Consider the following 23676-nt stretch of genomic DNA (forward strand, 5'->3'; position numbering starts at 1 on the left):
AGCGTAATAAAATTACTCGGCTATCTTACACCTGTTTTTGTAAGGCTTAAGTTGCTCATCATTTTTATCTCGTTATATTGGGAAATTGATAAAATTCTCGGTAATGTTGGACAACTAACTAAGTAACTAAATAAACTTTAACTGATAGTAAAAACAAGCAGATGATCTCAATCGTAATAAAATTACACTTTGTTAATGTCTTATCGTAAACCTAATAAAATTCCCTGAAAATGGCTCATCATTTCCACCTGTGATTGCCTTAAAGCCACTAAAAAAGTCAGCAAAAGTGAAGTTTTCAGACACTTGAGCTCCTACCTCGCGACCGCTTTCGTTCCGTTAATCTGTAAGCGATTTCCAACAATGTTGCACTTTATAGAATGCATCTAAATATAGAAACCAAGTCGCAGGTCCAGCTCAAAAAAAAAAAAAAGAGAAAAGGGAATGGGGTCCTCTCCTCTGTTCGTATTCCACTCATTTTATTGATATTTGATAACATTGTCATGTCAGGGGAAGTGAAGCCTAGGCCTCGGTTGTCATCCGACTTGACTTGGAATTCGATGCGCTAATCGGCTTAAGGGGCAGCCTTGCTTTTCCCTTCAAGTCCCCGAGCCTCCGACTGCTAAATGGATTTGAGTGTTTTAATTAGCATGGAAAATGTTGCAAATTGCCGGGGAATTCGCCAAGCTGCGAATGTTGCGAATGTTCGACGACAGTTTAATGGTCGCCAGTTTCAAGTTTCCAGTTTAGCTGGAAAAACTCATTTGAGACATTTTTTGGCAGCCAAGTTCCCCATCTCTCCCCTCACCGATTTTTTAATGCATTCTTCTTTTTGGCATTGGCCTGGCAAATAAATCAAGTTTATGCTCTGGCAAAAAAATAAACTATTCCAAAATACGAGAAAAATGTTTGGAAGTAAGGCAGCAGCATTTATGGGCGGCAGACAGCAATGACCTCTGCCAAATAAATCATGTTGATTATTATAAATTCGTTTAAAAAAAATAAATAAAATATTTAGTCGAGCTATGTTTGCGTTCGTTATCAACAGCTGCAAGTGGCACGTTTCATATTCACATTTGTTATTTAGTTTTTGCTTAATATTTTTTTATTCGAAATTTGCGCAATATTGTATATGCATCATCAAGAATTGAATATGTATTCTATATACGTGACATTCACCAGAAAAGTAAGCGGTAACAGCTGCAGTCGATGGCAAGAAATTCGTTTTTGAAACTATTTAAATACAATGAAGAAGGTTAGTGGATTTTAAATATAAAAAAAAAAGTTTTTTACTTTTTTAAATGGATAAAATGGGTTTTATAATCGAAAAAATGTCTAGTTAAATGCTATTGGACTTGATAACAATACGAATTAAAATTATTTTTATTTTATAATTTTGTTTTAGCACTCAATTTTCACTTAGCTAAACTAATATTACGTATAATTACTCATCTGCCGTCCTAATTTTCTGTCTTCAAATTCAAGTATTTCCATTATTTCGTCGTATTTTGTGTGTCAAATAATTTGAACCTGACCTTGATGATTTCAGCGACTCATTTGTAGTTAGCTTGTAAAATGGTCTATTAAATACACATTATGAACTCATACCAGCATGTTGAGCTGATATGTTTGTGCGGGGGTTGACTGAAAAGTTTGCCAAAAGTAGCAAAGGCAAATGCCTTGAACTCGCCAAACCAACCAAAAGAAGCCCGACAAAAAAATAGTGACCAATTTTTGGTCTAATGATTGATGGCAGTTGCTCTCCACTTTTTTTCTCGTTTTATCTCTGTTGATTAAGCTGAAAAAAAAAAGATAATAAGCAAACTTTTTTGAGATATTTTCAACGTTTTTATTAGTTACGCAGAAATCTAGTCCGTGTATATCTTTTTGCGATTCTGTGCGATCATGTCAAGGTATCTCATCCTCATTATACACACACACCGCCATAAATCATAATTGTTTGAATCTTAAATAGTTGTCAGTCAGCTGGCAGCGTCATAATTTATAATCAATTTGCCTTTAAAAAAAACAAATCCAGCAACAGCAGCAAATATATATCTCCCTTGTCGCCGCTGCAAACGTGTGAGTAAATATATGTATTTAAAAATTTCGTTTTATTTTATTTCATACAGGTCGCGAATATGTGTTTTCTGCTGTCGTTATAGACATTCAATGAATAATGTTTTCGTTTGTTGGCGAATTTATTTCGCTGTTTTTTCTTGTTGCCATTTTGTTTGTTGTTTTCCATAGCTATATTTCTTGCCAGCTAAATTTTGTTGAACTGCTCATTTCGTTGACATGTTGTTTCCAAGCGCCTTGGCGAAGTGATTTAGTGAGTTCGTTTGCCAAATCTTCCGGTTATATGTCGAGAGGTAGAACGGTGGAACGACAAAGAAAAGGAGGTTAGAAACCCAATAGGAGAACTGCTTAGAGAGCTATAAAGTCCGAATTTCTTTCAAATTAATGGGGAGTAATGTAGTTTTATGGTTTTGTCAACCTTTTTTTTCGTTAATCTTTGCGAAGAAATAGGGAGGGGAGTTCACATATTTAGGCTAATTTTTATTCGTTTCCTATTGTGCTAAACTTAATTTGTAGAGGCAGATTTTTATTATTTTTTTTGCTTCATTTATATATTTAGAAATAAAATTTAAAAATAATAACTATAAACAAATTTAGAAACGATATTTTTTTATTGGACTTTTATTAAAGTTAAAGCCAAAACTACATTTAAGTACCTTACAAATTTTAACATGGGCTTACTATATTTTATAAAAGCCAGGGTTTTTAACCTGCACACAGTATTACTCTTATAATCGGAGATCATTAAACACATATGAGTTCCCCTCAGCCTTCTCAACATTTTTTCTTTTTTGGGCAGCTGTTACTATGGAGCTGACGACACAGTGCCTGCCTAAATTAGCTAACGCCAGCCATAAATTAGCCAAATGAATACGGGAAAAAAATGGTTTGTTGCCACAAACCACAAATTAATGAAGCTCCAGAAACAACAATAAAAACTTTTGTATATTTTATTCATTTCTTTACGTGAAATATCTTTTTTACTAGGGAAATGAAATGTCTTTATATCAATAGTGGAGTGTTATCTGATTGAACAATTAATTAGTATGGATTTTTCGTGTGTGCTTATTCAGCGCCTCCTGAGTCACATTTATGGCTTGCGTTGTTTTTATTTCGTTTTTGTTTTTGCCAGACATTTTAGCATAGATAAGGATCTGCCAGCACAAAATAAAGAAACTCAAAATTAATTCAACGTTTAAAATAAAATCGTGAACATTTTTTATGACAATTCGTTTTCGGTGTGGATTGATGTGCCACAGCCGGCACTATGTCATCGACAGAACTTTCCCAGATACGTGTGTTTGGCAAATCAGCAAACTAACCAAAAACCGAAGTTCGAAATTCGAAAACTCAAAACTGGAAACATTAAAGCATTGAATTATCTGTGTATAACCGTTTCCTCTATTCCGCTAAGTGGTCCGGCAACTTGTCAGCGTGATAACAAATTCAATGAAATCGAATTAAAAACTCAACAAAAATGCTAATCACCGCCAGAGCTTCCCCCGCCTCCTTTATTTAAAAAGGAGAAATTGTAGAGCTGGTATAGGTGTTTTTCCTCTCCTCCTTAGAGTGGTAAAAATATGGTAAACAAAAAAAATATGGAGGAATAAACAACAAAATTGGTAGTAGGCGCAAAATAAAACGAACAAAAAATACCAAAATTTAGTTAGGTGTGGCAATTCAAATGGTTCGACGCCTCTCAAAGTGACGCGGCCCCAGGTTGTTCTTCTTGTTTTTTATTTTTTTTTTATTTTTTTTTTTGTTTTTGTTGTAGTTGTCGATTTTGTTGCTGCTTGGCTGATTTCCCCCTAAGGTCTCCGTCGCAGACTCAGACTTCAACTTAAGGAAAGACTTGGATTATGAACGACTGAAATATGCAAATTTATCTACAAAATCTCCACACATGAACTTCCACACACATCTACTTTTATATATATTTGTATAAATTTATACAGCATTTTGTTGCTGCTATATTTTTCACTCATATATTTTTCTTGAATTTGCATAAAAAGGGTTTGAGTAGCTGAAGATTAACAGGCAAAAGTAACAACAAATATAATGTGTGAGATTGGGATGACGATGCCAATGACCAAGCCTCTGTCATGGGGTCACCATTAATTTATCTGTATATAAAAAATATACAGAGAATAAAATAATCTAACGAAAGTATTAATAACTAATGGAAAAATTAATTATACAGCAAACCAAAAGAGATAAGAACTGCATATGCTTAAAGTGTAATTAGCGTTTCAGTTGGGAGTAAGTAATACTAAAATATTTCTGTATCATAAATACAACTAATTATAGATTTAAAGGAGTGCTGTTATTGGTATGATAATTTTAAGTGATCTCGTTTATGTTTATTTTAATCTTAGGCATTCAATTAAGTTATTTAAAGTTTAGTTATCTGCGGAATTTACTAAGACCTAAAATTAAACTAAAAATTACGGTTAAGCACTTATTTTTCTAATTATTATTGTTTTTACTAAAAGACTATTTAATCTTTATAATGACACTATTTTTAACTGAAAGGCATAGCAATAAACCCATTTTCTTCTTTTTTATACCCTAAGCTTAATTAAAACAACGGTTTAAGGTGATTTACTTTTACGTTCTCCATATCTTTGCTTTTTGTCTACCCTACCATGGAATTATCTAATTTATGCAAGTGTTACTATGGATATTACCTTATAGATTGCAGATTACCGCGATCGTTTACCTATATAAATGCCATTTGACAACTGCTGACGCAGTTACCATGCATACAATATTATAATATCTCGATGGTAATGGGAAATCTTGCGGGAAAAGGGAGCTAAAATCTACACCTGTTGCCAGTGCGTTTGATGTAGGAAGCAGAACTTTACTTCCTGGTTGCTCTTCGTTCTTCTGGGTTCATTGGCATTTGAGCATTTGAGTCACATGTGGCTCACGTCCTGTGTCCTGTGCATCCGCACCTCACTCCGGTTTCTTCGGTTCCTCGATTAAGCCTGTCATCTGGGCTCTTTATTTCGCTTTTTTTTAGCCTTAGCCGAAGCCAAAGACAAAAGACGTTTGAGGTTGATGACACCCAGTGGCGGCTAAAAAATAAAATACAGCGAAGCCCATAGAGGTTGGCTTTTACAGTTGCTTGAACTAGTTCTGCCTCCCTCTTGCGTCGCTCTCTCTCACTTCCTCGCGTTGCGTTAAAGGCACGTGGCCAGAACCAACAGAAGTTTGAAAAAGGGGCGCAACTTTTTCGGCTAACTGGCTGGGTTGCATAATATCCACTGGACCCTCTACACTGGGGGAAAATTTTGCAATAGTTCTATAGAAATATTGCTAAAAAGCCTGAATAAGCTATACGTTTTTGGTAGAGTTAATTAATTGTTTAGTTTAATATTTATTACTTTCTGACACACTTTATAAAAACGTGTTGTTCTATTTAAATAATAAAATTCGGTTTCAGGATTTTAAAATTAAAATATTTTAAAGAATTTTTTGCTGGCAAAGAAGAAAATTTTCAGATTTCTCACTTTAGTTTTTAAAAAGTCTTATGTGATACAGCGCTTCTGGGCAAATAAATTTTATATTCGGTGTAGCTATATTTTTTAATTTTTAAAAAGTGTAAAAAAGTGTTGAAATTCCTTTTTTTTTTTAAGTTACGTGTGTTCTCTATAAATTGGCCATTTTAATCTCTGTTAGTTTTAGTGTAAGCTGGCAGCTGGCCAGGTTTACTCTGTTGTCGGCCGTTTTGTTGGCAAATCATAAAAATATTTATGTAAATTAATCATTTAAACGCAAGTGGATGGACCCGGCTGGCTGCTGCTTGGGCATGCTCCACACGCGCTCACTTTGCTAAAATTCACGGGCTACACTGCCCAACAAAATACAAATTATGGACGGCGGGATTAGCATAAATTGTGTGTTCGTTCGTTCATTTCCAGTCCGATCGAGCCGATGCCCATAAGCATACGCGAATCGTCGTGGCTTTTGGACACGGCCGTGTTTTTATTTTCTGGCCTGTCGTCGTCAGTTTGGCTGCCAATCCAATCCAATCCAATCCAATCCAATCCGACCGTCGATCGATCGGCAGATCGGGTAGATCGCTTATATGGTCTCTATATGGCCGACTGATAAGCCCTGCTTTTGGCATGCCAAACATGGCCGCGCTCGCACGAAATTCCGACTCATATTTATGTCAAAATCCATCAAAGCTTATGTCGCCGCACAATCCGTTAGGGGCAATGCCAATCCACCGTATCTAGTTGGAAATCGGCTTGTGGCTTTTCGTTTTTAGTTTTCAGTTTTCGAGTTTTCGAGCTTTGGTGCCCGAACAATGCTACGCAAATCCGACAGTGAAATAATGTGGGGACACCGGCGATAACTCAAATAAATATGAGTCGAAAAAAGCAGAAAAGGTACAGATACAAAAGCCACACTTTGTATCTGTAAGCCGCACACAATGTTGGCTGCTCGTTGCTGAATGTTGAATTCAAAATTAATACATTTCAATGAATAACAAATGATCTAAATGATTTGTTTAGATCGTTCTACCGCTTACAGATCGGTCGTCAGTATAATACGGGTAGTATGTGGGTTGACCAAGCCAACAAAACAAGTTTCGTACCAAGCTTAAATCGTGGAATTCTACTTTTTTCAACCCCTTTACACTGCATATAAAAAAGCTCTACAAAATGCGAAAAACGACAATAAGATTATTTCCTTTAAAAATGAAAAAAATATTTGTATAACAAAATAACATCGATTTTAAAAAGCTTTTAAAAAAAAGCATATTTATATAACGAAATTATAGTCTTGGAACAATACATATTTGATATTGCTACACTAACTCTACAAGTTGCAATAATACTTTCTCGACTCTGCACTGCACAAATTCTACAAATATTTTATTAAAAATATATGAATTCATTTTAAAATAGAATACTACAAAATAATTTACTATCATCTATCATTATTTAATTTCTTTTCCATATGCTAGAAATTTGTTTATATAAAAATCTTATCTTGTTAACATTTCTGTAAACTCAAATTTTATCAGAGGAAAAAAAAGTCATGTTAATATTTTTAAAACTTTTTTGTGCTTACAGTTATCTTGTAGTTTCTTTAAAAAACGTTCCTCAAATTGTTTAGTTATATTTATTTTACTGCCGATTGCACCGGCAAACTTTAGCTGAGTCAACTTCCGACGTGACAACAGTCAGTCAGGCTCGAATGTCGAGCTGCCCCCGAGCGATCTCGAAGCTGTGGGGCCGCAACTAAACTTAATCGATTGAAAATTGATTCTTGTAAATAATTTCGTTGACGTCAGCGTTAATTACATGAGCGCAAAATAAAAACACAAATCTTTAGCACGACTCTCTCGAGCTGAATCACTCGAATGCACGTGGCTGATTTATTACATATACATGTGGGTATATATGCATATAGCCATATGGCCACCTCCACAGATTTGAATCAGCATCGTGGGGGGGGGGGGGAGCTAGAAGTAAGTTTGAACCTTTTTGCCCATTAGCCCAGCCTTGACCGCCGGCGATGTCGAGTGGCTCAACTGGTTGACAGACTGACTAGAGATAGTCGTATTTATCCGCGGCAGCACAGTGTTCGCCCCCAGATAATTAGCATATTTTGCGCCGATATGGGTCAGCCTTAGCTGTGCCTTACTGTGCTCGCTCCGAAATCTGGGTTGGGCCGCCAAACAAAGCTCTTTTCAAAGCGGAAAAAAACTAAAACTGAACGATAAATTCGCTTACAGAGGAGTACATTAAATGGTTGATATTTATGCGGAATGAATACAAACTACATAATATTGCACTTTAATTTCGAATTTTTTATCACACCTCTTACAAGCTTAGAAACCACTAAATCAAATACAAAAAGCTTGAGCAATGTCCTCAAGTTCTACAAATAAAAATATATGAAATATTTACCCCACATTTATTATTCTCTAAAATAAATTTTTCAATCTTTTGTATGCCTATAATTTCTTAAAAAAAAAACTTATAAAACAAAGACCTCAAACAAATGTTTCCAAATGATAAACGATTTACTGATAAGCACTTAATTTCTCTGTCCGTTGGTTGGTTTTGATTCTTTGATTTTATCAGCAAACTTTACCGCTTTTCTTTCTATTGAAAAAAATGAAGCTTTAGCTCAAAAGATTTATGAACATTTTCATTTTACAATTTGTAAGCTATTAAGAGTCCGTTGGATAATATATTGATAAACTTTTTTTTTGTTATTTTCTTATTATGTTCTGAAAATGAATTCGTTTTTGCCCCTAAATAAATTCTAAAAATTTTAATTAAATGCTGATAGTTAAAAGCATTATTTCAAGGTATCTATACTCCGATCAGTTCACTAGCCATTTTTTAATAGATGTTCGCCGCTGTCCATCGAATTACTGGAGTAGATATATAAGTATATATACGTGTTTTCTGCCCCGACTTAGTCAGCAGTTTAGTCGTGTCAATGCGATTGGCATTTAACGAGCTTCATTGCTTATAGGGCTAACATTTTGGCATAAGTACACACCCATTTTCTATTTTTTCTCTATGCATTTTACTACGTTTTTTTAGTATTTCTGCCAGCACATGTATCTGTGTCGCCCATCTCTGCTCTGGGCCCAACTATCCAACTATCCCCGACTATCTATCTAACTATTGTGAGTACTTGTCATTTAGTTTACTATTTACTGTCACGCTTTTGAGTGCCCCTCGAATGGAAATGAAAATGGGAATGGGAATGAGAATGGGTCTGCGGCTTACGGGGCTTGGTTAACTGGGAAGGGCCGACCGAGAAATATAGAGGAGTGTATGAAGTTTGAGAGGGCAGCGACTGACCTGCGATAAAGTCAGTAGATTGATTAGTGAATCAGAGATCACAATTATAGGGTATCTCATTGTTGGGGTAAATTAATAAAAGCCACATTTTTTGCTTTAGTCAGTATTTTTAATTTATTTATTTATTTCCTTTTCGGCAGTTTGATATTACACAAATAATACAAAAATTCATTTATTTATTAATTTAAAAAACGTTTTCGTTATATGGCCGCATTATTAGAAAGACTTTAACATAACCAACTACCAGAGTACTAAAACATCTTATTATTTTACAATAGCCAAGATTTTTATTTTACAGTATACATATACATATTAATTTTTAAATAATTGGTCCTTTAACATTGTTAAAAAAAAGTGTTGTTTTATGTAAAAAAAAAATACTTTAAAATTTTTGTTTTTAACCTCTGGTTAGCTGATACTATTACGTTATAATGTTTTCTTTGGTAGCTAGAAAATTGCGTTATTACTATTCCCCTGCTAATTGCGTTTCCCTCCTCCCGATGTTTGTCAAACATCAGGCGGCTGTGAAGTGGACTTGGCAAGCTCTCATCAATTTTTGTTGCCCAACTCCTGGTCCTCCTCCCGATCCTCCTGCTACTATCCCATACGTCCGTTCCAGTTGTCCAGTGTCCCATGTCCAATGTCCAGCGATGTCGGTTGTCTGGCGACAAAAACAGCGCGTCAAAAGCAAACATTTTGCGCGGCACAGTTTTGATTTATGAGCTGAAATTAAATTAACTGCTGCAACAGCAGTGCAGAAGTGAAGGAATTTAAAGCGTTGAAATCAACAGGGGCAGGCGGCAAAATATTGCAATGCTGTTTTGCTTGGTCGCCATCCTTTTGGCCAAACTGACAGTGGCGAATATGCTGCGAAAATTGCGAAAACCACAAGGAAACCGTTTGCTCGTTTCATTCCCACTTCGCCCGATAAAGTAAATATATATAAATATTTTTGCTCTCTCTGCTCCATTTTTTCAGTTGATAAAATTATCATTGTGGCCTTTGGTGTGTCACTGCAAATTGTGTGTGTTGGCGTTATTATTTTTTTTTTTCGCTGCTTATCGGGCATAGCACAAACAAAATGAAATAAAAATGGCATGCATTTTTCCTATCAGTTTGGTTCAGTTTGGACTCCATATCTTTCTTTTTTTTTTTTGCCATTTTCAGACAGTTATATCGTGGTAAATGATTTTTTAAATGCCTTCAATTTAATTTTTATTTTATTCTTATTTCTGATGTTGATTCTCGGAAATTCTTGAGTGCCAGAAGAAAATATGAAAGTAAATTACATTTGTATGAAAATAATAAAAAACAATTTAGTATCCTCTTTCACAGGTCTTGCTATATTTTTCTATAGCCTACTAAGGTTGCGACAATATTATTCTTGATTCTCATCTCAAATTACAATTAAGCAATTCTCCCAGTACGAACCAATCAAAAGCAAACAATTTCCATTAGCCGAGAGACAACCTTAGCAATCCAAAGTGGAAGCCATTTAGCCGGAAAAAGAGAGGGATATACTTATGTAGACAGAGACAGAGCACCCACAATCCATCGTAATCTGTACTTGGCAATTAATTGAAATTGATATTTAGTTAGATTAAAAATAATGTTTGTTAATTTATGACAAGTAGTTTCAAGTGACTCGGATCAGCCGCACCCTCGATCACACGTTACTTTAAATTTGTTTTTTTAGAATAGCCCTTCCATATCTTATCGTTAGCTGTTATTCAGTATCTTAAAGTTTCTCAAATGTTTTCGTTTTCTGATGTTTAATTTTCAAATGTTTTTTTGTGGAAAATTTGTAGTATAATTTGGTTATATTTTTAATTTAAATGATATTGTTCTTTTGTTGATTCTTGCAGATGATTTTTATGCAAGCAATAAAATTTAACATATAAGTCGGCGTTTTAAAACGCACTCGTCCGTGGTTAGTACTTCATTTTTTATAAGATTATAATTTAAATTAAATAAACAATCAAGATAACTTCAACGTTTGCAAAATGCGTTTTACCGATGAATATAAATTATAAAAAAAAATTATCATAAATTCATGTTAAAAAATGTCTAAAAATACGTTTTTAATATATTTTTCAAAAGCATCAACACTTTTTTGTGGTTTCTTACCAAACAAAGCCGCTAACTACTTTAGCTCGTTTCTCTAGCTTTTTAAGTCTCACTTTTATGGACTACTTTAGATTAAGGTTTGCTTTTAATTACTATAATCAATTTCGGTAAACATCACTACTGAATTTCGGTTAACAATTTAATAGTAACTCTTACTTTCCCAACATTTCCAACTTCCCTTTTCGTTTTCTCAGCGTTTTCTCATCGTTTTAAAACGCACTTTTTGTTTGTTTTCGTCTTGCTTTTTGGGATTTTTGCATTTACTTCGTTGTTTTTTGATCTTCCAAGAGCACGGTATGAAGTTCCTACGAGTTTATAATGAACGTAGGAACTCTATACCTCGCTGATGGCAAAAACCAGGTAAAAAATATCTTGGCAGCGTTTCCCTTTTTCTTTTTCACAAAACTCGAACCGTAAAGAGGCGAACGAACAACAGCTCGCATACCAGCTTACAAAAATTCCAACTCTTTTTTTCTGTAGTATTTCAGTTGTTGTTATTCTGCTGATGGGATTCTCTTCATGGGATTTGTGCTGGGGGAATTTCTAGCTTGATGATGATGACGACGACGGTTTGGTTTATATGGTTTTATATGGTCCTCAGCCGTTTCTCGCTTGGCAGCTTTTTTCAGCGTTGTTTTTTTAGGGTTTGGCGTTTTTTGCGGGTCCAACTTTTCGTTTGATTGAATTTAAATAATTTTCAAATCAAATTATTAATAATCTGGAAATGGTTGTGTGGTGGCATTACTATTATAAGTTTTAAATATAAAAGCTTTTTTATGGAAGGTACGATTTTAGAGGGAAGTTTTTTTAAGGAAGTGTATTTCTTGGAAATGTGTGCAAAATGATTTCTGTGTAAAGTTTTTAAGGAAGTCTTTCAGTTTGTTTATTTCTGGAGAATTCGTTAGGTTATAATTTATTTATTTGTTTATTTTTTAACAGTTTTCAAGAGGGAGTAAGGCCGTTTTCTGCTTAAACAGGATATAGACGAAATTTAGGAGTCATTTGTTTATTTTCTGCAGATATTTCTAAGAATATAGTTGAAGTTTTTTTGGTTACTTTTTAAGATGTTTGGTTTAAGAATTTCAATAAATATATTTTTGTTAAGGAGTTTCTAATTTTTTTTTTTTGGTTTAAAAATGTATTTAAAATAGTTCACCGTTTTATAATCGTGTTCACGTTACCAGCGATTATTATTGCAGGTTCTTGAGTTGCAAATATTCATTTTTGAATTAAGCTTTTTACAGGTACATTTACATTTTATTAAACTCTTAATGTTTGTTTAAAAACAAGCTTTTTAGAATTTATGTGCAATTTAATTTACTTTTATACTTTATTTAGTTTGTATTATTCCAATGGTTTTTATTGGTTTTTATTTCGATTGCAATTTATTAGGTTGCCTACGCTCATTTAGTCCGTTATTTTCATAGATTTCTTCAGCACTTGTAAATTGTTTTCGAATTTTTACGAATTTGTTGTCAAGTCACGCGAACGCGAAAGCACGGAGCGACTTGCGAGCGTTTGATGCGCGACATTGGAGCTCCGAAACCTATCTGAAAAAAACGCAGCGAAGTCGCGCAGAAAATAACTCGAAGTGCGGCGATGTTCGACGCCGGCGTCGGCAGAGGCAGCGACTGCAGCAGAGACGACGGGCAGCGACGGCGACTGCGGCAGAGCGTGGGTTTTTGATCGCGCGACTTTAAACGCGCGAAGTAACTGCAAGTAAAGTCGCGCGCAGCTATGGAGTACTTTTTTTTTACAGTGTATGAGTTTTTTAGAGTGTTTGAATTTTTTTTGATATGGGTTTGGTGGCTTGGTATGTGTGTTGCAGTCGCTGACTTCGTTGACGTCGACTTTATCGCTATCAATCGATAATCGCCAGATTAGAAAACGCGTCGACGTTCACTTGTGCACGTAAGCAGCGCTACAAGTGCAGCACACACACACACACACTTGTAAACCTTTATATCTGACCGATCAAGTAATTCCAGTTTTTTCTCTTTTATTAACAATGCTTTTTAGCGTTCGAAAAACACACTAAAGCCCGAATTTATTTATTTATATTTCTTCTAAGTCGAAGTTTTATGACGAGCTAATTTTCGAAAAATGTTTAAAATATGCTTTGTGTTTTTTTTCCAAATTTGTCCGCGTTTGCAACCGTCGTTTGAAAAAATCGTTCGGCGATTAAAACAGAAAACAGAAATCCGAAAACAGAAAAGCACGCGGTTTCGTGGTTGGTCGCTGTCGGCGTCGCTGCCGTGGTGGGTTTCTTCCTTGGTGGTGGTTTTCCAAAGTGGTGGTGGTGAATTGCCCACTTGTGGCCGCTGCACTGCACACATATACAGAGAAACGAAGTGCATATTTTGTCGCGCCGTCGCCCTTGTCGCTTTGTAGCCCAACATGACGCAAGCAGCGGTGAAAGCCGCTCGGCCGACGTCAACGTCGACTGCGCTGCTGGCTGCGTGGGCGCCGCACGCGTTTTCAACTCAATTAATATCACCAAAAAGCAAAAGGCAAGAAAAAAACCAAAGAAACTAAGCGAAAAAAGCGTCTTTTAATTAATGAAACAATTAAAAAGTTTTAAGCCAAAAAAAGGCATACACCGAATAAAATATATTTACAGAAGGCAATTCAAGGCCAACGGCAGCCAGCAAGCAACAACAACAAAAGCACCGGAGTTCGATGATCTGTTTACGATTGTTTTCGCCCGGCATAGTCATCGCTTGTTGTTGGTCGTTTTCGCTGGAAAAGGCAGCAAAAAAACAAAACAGCTAAGGGCAAGAAAATGAGAGCCTAAGAAGATTCTGTAAGCAAACGCTATAAAAAAAATTTAATTCACACAAATTCTATTGAAAAAAAATAATTAAATTCTAAACTTACACCTCAGGTGAAGTTTTTATAGTTTCGAAATTATTAATTTCTAACTTGTGAAATAAATATTTTTTACTTATTGATTAAATAAGGGGAGTCTGAAAATGTCCAAACCGAATATGACGTGATATCAATCTTAAAAACTGTTATTTTGTTAATATATTAAGAAGGTGTACTGTTTATTCTTTTAAAATTATAGTTTTCATGTCCGAACACATTTCCTTTAAATACTATGGTTTACATTTTCGAAATAGTAAATTAGATTACACTCTTTCTACATCAATATTCAAAACCAAATTCAATAAATATTATTGAAACCAAAAAAAACAGTGCGTTAAAAATCCTTTTAAAAGACAAGATAAATTTTTGAAAACTGTGCTATTATTATGGACCCTACTGTGCCTAGGTCTAGCGCAGTCGGCGTCGCTACCGGCGTCGCAGCCGCCGTGCGTATGTACAGTAGCTTGCCTCAAGTGTATTTTCACAGATATTTATCTAGATACGCGCGACGAGCGCGCGCTTTTTTGTAGTCCTCGTTGCCGATGTTGTTGTTGTTTTTGTATTTACCGTAAAAGTAAACAAGCGCTACACAACAACAACAACAACAAGAACAACCACTCGCACACGACTTTTGAAGTGCCCACAAGAAAAGCAACAAAAGCTATGGGCAAATAAAGATCTACAATAGGCAAACTCTTCGTCATCGCGGCAAACGTCCATTTACGATTAGAATATTTCGTATACCCTAGCAAAGGTTGTAATCGTTTCAGATACATTTTAGACCCTGTAAAGAGGAGTTATTTCTTGGGATTTTAATGACCAAGAACATTACAGTTATAGAAATATACTATCAGAACGATAAGATAATTTAGGCATACTTTTATCTTATTTGGCTGAGGAGTATTCAAAAAAATATACATACATATGTACTTTTGTTAAATCCAAACCTTTTGTTTATTGTTTTAATTGTAAGAGAATATAAAACTCGGCTTTTCGAATTTACAACTTCCTAATAGCTTGTGTATTTTGTGTCGCGCCGTCGAAATATTTTTGGCGCCTTTTTGGGCTGTTTTTTTTTTTTTCAGCTGGCTATATTTGCTTTTTTTGCATGTTTTTTTTATAGCCCGCAGTGTGATTAACACCTGAAAACGGGCTCTTTCATTATCAATTTTTGGCACGTGTTAAGTGCAACAACTGCAAGGTTAAAAATCGCCAGAGAAATGAATTTCGATCGTAAATAATCGTAAAATGCAAGAGTTTCGGGGGCTTTGTTGCTTTCCGCTTGAAAAAAACATAATAAAATGTTAACAATAGAGAGAGCAAAGCGACAACCTGTTTCCAAGCAGCTCTGACTTTTGTTATTTTTCGTATTATGTTTTTTTTTTTTTTTTTGCCATTTTCGCTTGGCTGCGTTGCGTTTTTGAAGGTCAACTTTTAGCTATATTCCGTTTTTTTTTTCTCTGCCTGTTAAATGAGCTTGAAAGAGTTGATTTTGATGTTTAACGGATCTGGCTAAAAAATCTTCCGCAATTGCGTGTAGTATGTTGTATGTTCCTAAAAAACCTAACCAAAGTACAAAAACATGTCCAACAAATGTTGGACAAGCAATTTTGGCGGTCAGAACAAACACGCCACGAAAAATTAGTGAAGGGAAAAATACAGAAAATTCATAAGAAAAATGTGTCAAAGCCGGCAAAGCCGAAAAATAAAGACAAAGACAAATGCGGCATGTCTTGGGGTACATGAGAAGCGATTAGCGACAATTTCTGTCCAGTCATAGCTTAATAAAGTGGGATAGAAATAGCACTGCCAAGGTCAACATTTTAGAAGCATTAAAAATTAAAAAAAAATCCGTTTAAAACCTTTCAGTACTAAATACAAAACCATAACCATAATAGTATGTACCATCTTCTATTTTTTTTAGTTTTATTCGTGCTAAATTTTTTTAACGCTTTTCAAACTACTATTATTTTGACCTCAACTGTGAAAATGGAGATGGACAGCTGAAAGATGCGATGATGCAATCGCATTTAATTAACAAGCGAAGAAAGAACTTTGCTTTGTGGCAGGTTCTCTTGACCAAAACCGAAAAATGGTAAATGGAAAAAACTACGAAATCCGAACGAGAGATGAACATAAATTTCAAATTTATGACTGCCACTTGAGCACACAGCCACATAGGAGAAACGTATGGACACCTTGACAGGGCCCCTAGATTTATGAGAGGCCCATACAATTCATACATCAACAGCTCTTTTCATAATCTCCCCACAGAATTGTATTTCTCTTTATTTCTTTTATATTTCTTTTTCAATAATAGAATTTGGAAAACATTATAATTTCCCTTCGTCCCATCGAAATAAATCTTTGATGGCATTGCGTAGGCGCACAAACGCGCACATCATTTAGGCCACGCCCTGTTTTTGTTACTTTTCATTGAGGCTCATCCAAGAGCCTCATGAATTTCAATGAAATTTATGACAATAAATCAGCTGGGCCTAAAACTGAAACGAACCCAAAGTTTAACCAAATTTTTCAAATTTGTTTTTCGGTAACTCTTTGGCAATCCAAAAAAGGTTTGTTACACTTCACGGAAAATTTAGATAGTTTTTTTGACGGCCAACAAACAATTTTATAGTATTATTTGGACACATATTTCAAAAATTCATATTTTAACAATGGAAGGAAATCATTTTAAAAACTTTATTAAGCCAATCATCTTTTAAGATATGACTTTAAATATGCACCATTTAAATTATTAAAATCAAACTGCTTTGTGGTAAACTCATAATTAAACCATTTAAAATTATACCCGTTATGATGTGGTAATTGTATGCTTTGATCTGCTTTAAATTGTGATTTAAAATTAATTGCAGCTTTAATAATTTATGTTTTTTTGTTATTTAATGTGATAATTGTTGCACCATAAAAAGCGTAATTTACCCAAAGCTTTTAAATTGTTTTTTATGTGTGGTTAGAGTGAAAGAGCGAGGTAGAGTCTGGAAAATTTGCGATTGCTTCTTATCTCGCTCGTTCACATACAGATCTGTGTCAGCAGACAAACTTTTTTTCGGGCAGAAAGTTTGTGGCACACTTTTTCCCAACACTTTTTCTTTTTTCTTATTTTGTTATTTTTTTTGTATTTTGGGGGTGCCACAAGGCGACGCCTACAATCATGTGTGAGTGTGTGTGTGTGTGTGTGTGTGTGTGCGAAGGACAAACATGGCTGTCAAACGCCTGAAGTCCTGGCCAAGAAAACCACCACAGACACACACATGAGAGAAAAGTTATGAACTACCCAGGCGAAGGCAACAAAAATTGTAACACATATGAGCGAAAGGGAGGAATTATATATGGATATAGATCAGGGGTGACTTCCCCCACATTCGTCGTGTTGGCCGGGTATTACTTATTGATTATTGTTTTCCTACGGCAAGGAAAAGTCAGGAAAGTGGGGAGAGTGACGCATTTTCCGGCCATCCCTTTCGCACATTGCGTGCCTATTATCATTCACATGTTTTTCCTTTTTCCTTTTCCCTTTTTTCCTCCAGGGGAAATGTCTCATAAATATGATTTATATAGCCCCGCATATATAGCCCAAATACGAGTACATGTACATGTAATTGCGTGTACAAATCTGATATAGAAAGTGTGTTCTGCACCAGCTTATTAAGACTCCGCAGATCCCGCTCTCAAGTACCCACGGATTTTGGGCCATCTGAGGAGGTGTCTCGGGCATTTTCGAGTGCAGTATTAACAAAACTGCAAACCGAACGCAAAGCAAACACTTGCCGCCAAAAATAAACGATATGTGTATCGCTGCCAACGCTCCACTCCCTCACTCATTCATTCGCCCGTTCAATCGACCATGTCAATCATATGCCGGACGAAAAGCAGATTGAAAATAAAATTGAAAATAAATTCATTTGGGCTTGCCTTTTGTCTTCAAAGAAGCACTGAGAAAAAAGATATTGGAAAATAGGCTGTTTTTTTAATTTAAATGGTTATTTTTATAAAAGCTTAATATTGTTGGGTAATTGATAAATATTTTTCTAAACCATTTAGTTAAAAAAAAAAAATGTATGAAAATGTATTTTTTCAAAATTTAAAGTCAGTAATAATTATTTTATTTTTAAAACCATTTGGTAATAAAAGTAAGGGGAAAAAAAATTAGAAAAACCTTTGATCAACCAGAGAAAAATCATTGTAAATGTAAATATTTTCAATTTGAATTAATTATTTTTGGTACTGATTTGTTTAAATCAAAATGTGTAACACTTTAATTTTTTAGTTTGCAATAATTTTATTTTAAATTAAAAAAAATTAATGTTATTGTTAATAATAACATGACCGTGTTCTTAGTTTATTTTGAGAAAGTTCATATTTCGACAAACAAATATTTTAACATTTAATTTTACTATGGGGTTTTTCTCTGGGTTCACTAAATGTTTAAATTTTATAGCATGCAAGAATAAGGTTTTTGAACAAAATAAATGTTTGTCTCTCAAATTTTCCCCAAGTGCATTGTGTTTGTTTTGCAATTGAAAGTCAATTGAGCAGACTTCTCATTTTTATTCAGTTTTTTGTTCTGAGGCTGAATTTGGGTAACTTTTTGCGGTCCTTTTCCTGTCCTGCGGTTCCTTGATGTAAATGCAAATTCACGCAGCTGCCCGAAAGTCCCCCCCACTGCCCGCCCCTCCCCCTTTGTTCCTGTCATGCATTTTAGCAATTTGCAAATTTACAAGTTGCACACATGAGAGAAAAAGAGAGGGAGACACGCGTGCATGTTTAATATCAAATTATGAAGCGGCTTTTACCCTCTTCCGCTGCAAAACCCCCACCCCCACCCCCCCCTTTTTAAAGCCCCTGTGATTGTGCAGTTTTTGAAGTGCGTTGGCAACATTTGTATGCAAATTGCTTTTGGCGAGTGCATGTGCAACATGTTGCCTTTGTGGTTCCACAGTTTCTCCAGTTCTTCAGTTTTCCAGTTCTTTTTCTGGGTTGGGGCTATGGAAAGTACGGGTTCGGGTACGGCTGCCGTCTGCCTGCAAATAAAGAACGCATTGAGTTTTTATTAGTTTTTGATGATGCTCATAAAACGACGCGACGGCAGCGATGATAAAAATCAGTTTGCTTAAGTAAAGTGAGGCATTTAGAGGGTAGGAAGAGTTGAATTGATTGTTCGAAAGTAAGCGTTGCTAAAATGCAATAAAAATAAAGTGAGCTCACTCCTTTGCCTTCGTGCCTTCATGCCTTTTGCCATTTGATGGCGTTGACAAGTGGCCAAAGTGGCGCTGCAGAGGAGAGTGTGGCTTGTGTTCCCTGGTAAATGGTGATTCAAACGATATGTTCGAGGTCGTATCTGTATCTGGGCATTCGTATCTGGCAGTCGATGAACCTGTTAATGTGCGCAGTGGATAGATACTCCTCCACCTGGAGAAAACTTTAGGGTTACTTCCATAAAACCAGACAGAAACCAAAATGGACCTCCATAAAGCAGCAATGCAAAAGTTCTCCAAACATTTATGGAGCCTCCATTATGATGCCCTGCCCATTGAAATCTTATGCTATAAAAGATGGCACAGACTCGGGCATAAGATCGAAAAACTTTCCATTGTATAATTTTTATGACCGATTTTATTTGCCTTGTAATTGTGCTTTATACGTGGCAATCTTCAACGATAAAAAATCTATAAAAAATATTTTTATTGGCTATTACTCGACAGTTCCATAATATTGGTGTCGTATACCAAAAATAGAATTGGCTAAGTAATTCGGTGTATTGGAGCATTGTGAAATATTTCAATTTAAAAACTATTTCTCACGGTTAAAATTAATAAATTGTAATCAAAAATTAATAAAGATATTTTGGTACTCCTATTCCTTGGTATTATAAAAGTACCAATAAAAAAAAATTTTTTAAACGTCAGAAGCTTTAAAAAATTCTCCGTTTTTTAGCTTTAAAGACTGAACCCCATCGATGTCCTTTGGTTATTCTGCCAGCTCGAGGCAAAATCAGGTTGCCCCATCATCATCAAGGACAGTTCACTGTCCCTGAACATAATGATAATGACTGTCGGCCGTGCTGGCTGCATGTCACACATCATAATAATTACGGCTATTGATGGGCCCTCTACCTTTCGGCCATAAGGCATAAGGTGTAAAGCAGAGGTCCCCGAGTGCCTAAATACGTATAGTTCCATCGGCCAGCCATAAGAACTGTAACGTTTAATGGACTTTTAGCTAAATTAACAAAACCAACAACGAGAGGGGGAGCAAAGCTAATCGCTGACCAGACGCGCCCCTCTTTTTCCTCTAATGACACAACAATTCATTAAAAATAATTTCACAAAGCATTCGACGTATTACGTGCAATTGGCATTTCTAATGACAAAACAGCTGTACATAGTCTAGTCCATCATCCCTATCTCTCCGGTTTTTGTTATAATTTTGTTTGTTTTGTTGCCGCGCTTGTTACACACTTTGTTTAGCTCGTTTTAGTTGTAGTTTTAGGTAGACAATCTTATCACCGTTAAATCACTGTTAAAACGTTTTTAATTTTCCAATCGCCGGGGCACAATCGCTTAATTATAGTACCTGATGCAAAAAGAAAAAAAATATTGATTCACTTGTAGATCTCTTATCAGACTTTTTGTGCTAACAACGATTTTCCCAGCATTTTTTTTTAAGTAAACCTGTTTTGCTTAAGCAAATCTGTGGACTCCATTAGGCATTATTTTGTTGTTTTTTGTTTTGTTTGCCAGCTGCTGTCAATCAAGTGTCAGATGCAAAGCCATCAACAATATCGAATTTCTGGCCTCAGCAAACTAATTAAATTACGAGAGAAAAGCTATATGTGCTAATCGTGTTCATAATGATGTTGTTGTTGCATTTGCATTGGCTAATTTTAAACAAGTTGAAGTTGCCGTTTCTGCTGGTAATATATTTTAATTTATGCTCGGTTGGCAATACTTTTGGCCAGGCTCGCAGGCACGCTGTAAAATTGCGCGTAAATAAACATTAATTTTAATTTAATGAATTAAATTCCAACAGCGAAAAAGTGAGAGAACGAGGCGGCCCATCACTTGAAAGTCACCAGGGTGACTCACTATATATCTGGCCATAGTTTCCTCGCTTGCCGGCGAGTTGGTCGCCTTGGCACAATAAGAGGTTTCCCTGGTCGATTATGCGCATAGTGCAAGTGTTTGCCACACATTGTTTATACCAACACCCCGGGTTGATACATATATTTATAGATAAGTCTGCGTATATATAGTCCAGCTGATGCATTAAACAAATGCAAATCGGACAGAAAGTTGTTGTCATTCACAAAGAGAGTCATTGCAGTTCATTCAGGAATTGAGTAATAGCATTCTCGAATCAAATTCCATTCCAATCTTATTTTGTGAAATTTTAATAAACTTAATAAACTTTCTTACTTAAAATCTACTTAATCTAAGTTTCATACCGCAAAGTTCAAAATATTTCTTAAGACTTATTAAAAAAATAAAAAGTAATATAAGCTCATAAAAAGCATAAAATTTCTTGGTTTTGAATTTAATTTTATTTGAGTATTAAATGTAAACTGGACAATTTAAAATCTTGATTACTGCTCAAAAACTATAAATTAAATGTATGTATTGGCTGGAATAACAATTAATTAATTACTGCTGGTTCATGGGCGTATCAGGTTTAAATGGCAGACATATTTAATCTTGTTTCAAGGAAATCAATAGGTTGTTTCCCTTTTTAATTGCGTTTATCACTTGATTGGCTCTCTCAATAAATTAACCAGCACTCGCTCATTAAATCAAAGCAACCACAGCACTGCAGCATAATTATGTTTGCAACCAAAAACTATGTACAATTAAATTAAGCCAGGCTTTGTTGCTACCGTTGAAGTTGGTGTTGTTTATGTTGCTGTTGTTTCTGTGGGCTTATCAAGCCATGCATCGCCTGTTGCAGGTTGCTGGTTGCTGGTTGCCAGTTGCAGGTTGCTGGTTGCCAGTCGCAGGTATTTCCTGTCAGAGATTTTGCATAAATAATTTTTGATAATCAAAGTTTGCGACGGCCACATAAATTTAATTAGCGGCATATGTTGCATTTAATTAAGCAGTAAGCTCGCTGACTTAGTGCGTCTAACTTTTGCTGTTGGCGGTGCTTTAATTAAAATTCACACGATGTGAAATGCTCATTTCGTAGGCCAACTGCGTGCCGCGGTTCGTTTGCCATTATTGCAACGCTCTCGTATTTGTATTTGTATCTTTATTTTTTCCTGCCTCCCCTTCATGATTTTTTGTTTTGCCACTGCATTATTATTATAATTTTTCGCTGTTGTTTTGTATTTTATTTTTTTTTCTCCTTGTCGGTTTGCATTGGATTGCATAAGCAGCCTGTTGCTGCCGTTTTTCTAATGCAAACGCATATGCGGCATGCATAATTAGCAGCCTCACACAGATTCACTCGCATGTGAATATTTTCATTTTTATTCATATTGCCAACAATAAATTCGTAATCAAAAGGAGGGAAAAACGCATTCGCATTCGAGGCCGCCCGCTCGCTTTTCTCGCTTTAATGAGCCATTAAGCTTTAGATTTCTGTGCTTAGATACGCCCCACCAATGTGGCTGAGCATACTCGCTGCCCATTTCCTCGAATCGAATTAAGTTATTAGTAATGCTTCAGCTGGAAAACTGTGTGCCAGCGCATAGAAATGTTCTCGCAGATACGGAGAAAATTCGTTGGGAAATATGGATCAGATATGGCAGATACAGTTAGGGGAAACTGTGTTCCACGCATCTGATTGAGAAAAGATATTGCGATTCCATCGAGGAGATACCTTTTTAGAGCGACTACCCAAAGGTGCTTGAAATTAAGTGTATTTAGCAACCTTAGCAGTCAGTTTACCATATAAATATATTTCCCCCTTTTCACTCGACCAACTGACAGCTATTTAATCCAAAGCAATCAGGCCGACAGCCAAGAGAACTTCATTAAATATTTCGACACAATTACGAACGAGAAAAAAATGTGGCAAATATTTTAGCGCTTGATTTTCAACTGTCAAAGTTTGTTTATTCCCCGCTTCACGCCCATTCTGCACTTTCTATGTTTGTTTTAGTTAATTTTAGCTCTAAAAATATGTTGCATGTGAAGATTTCTGCTCGAACGGGGTAATAACGAAAAAAAAAAAGTAATAACGAAATAATCAACAGAAAAACATGAATAGTATTACAAACAGCAGTTAGACAGAGTAAACAAACGCGGGGAGGCGGCGAAAAAAATACCGGGCAGACGGTCTGACGACAACTGGCATGTGAGTGTAAAAAGTATCTGTGTGAGCGCTTCTCTATGCGACTGTGGGTATCTGTGAAAGTCATGCAAACTAACTGTCAGACTGATAGATAGACGTTCCGAGCCCAGCCGAACCAGAGCAGCAGCAGCGATTGCGATAGGGAGAGGTGCTGAGAGGGCACTTTCAGACAACAGACAAACAAATAATAATAAAATAATAATTGTTTGTCAACATTCGTTTAGCATGTGGTCTGGTCCCTGGCCCATACGAGTATGTACACTGTGAAAACAGTTGACTTAAGACTGATTTATATCTTGATAAATATCATTAGATAGCAATAAACTTGTTTAATTTTACTTAAATTATTATAAGTGGCTTAAGCTTGTTATTGTTATTATCATAAGATGTGCATAAAGTGATAAACGTTATTTCTTAAAGAACAGATAAATAGGTTATAACTTTAGCTTAA

At 35.6% G+C, this 23676-nt stretch overlaps 1 long non-coding RNA gene across 1 annotated transcript in view; it reads right to left on the bottom strand.

The window, feature by feature from the left end:
* Positions 1–18270: 18270 nt before the first annotated feature.
* Positions 18271–23676, bottom strand: part of LOC128258330 (uncharacterized) — a 30149-nt gene continuing 24743 nt past the window's right edge. Inside the window, exon 3 of the long non-coding RNA XR_008267952.1 lies at positions 18271–18958. This is a non-coding gene — a long non-coding RNA (uncharacterized LOC128258330). The remainder of the gene's footprint in view (positions 18959–23676) is intronic.

Source organism: Drosophila gunungcola (genome assembly GCF_025200985.1).
Source record: "Drosophila gunungcola strain Sukarami chromosome 3L unlocalized genomic scaffold, Dgunungcola_SK_2 000003F, whole genome shotgun sequence".
Taxonomy (NCBI): domain Eukaryota; kingdom Metazoa; phylum Arthropoda; class Insecta; order Diptera; family Drosophilidae; genus Drosophila; species Drosophila gunungcola.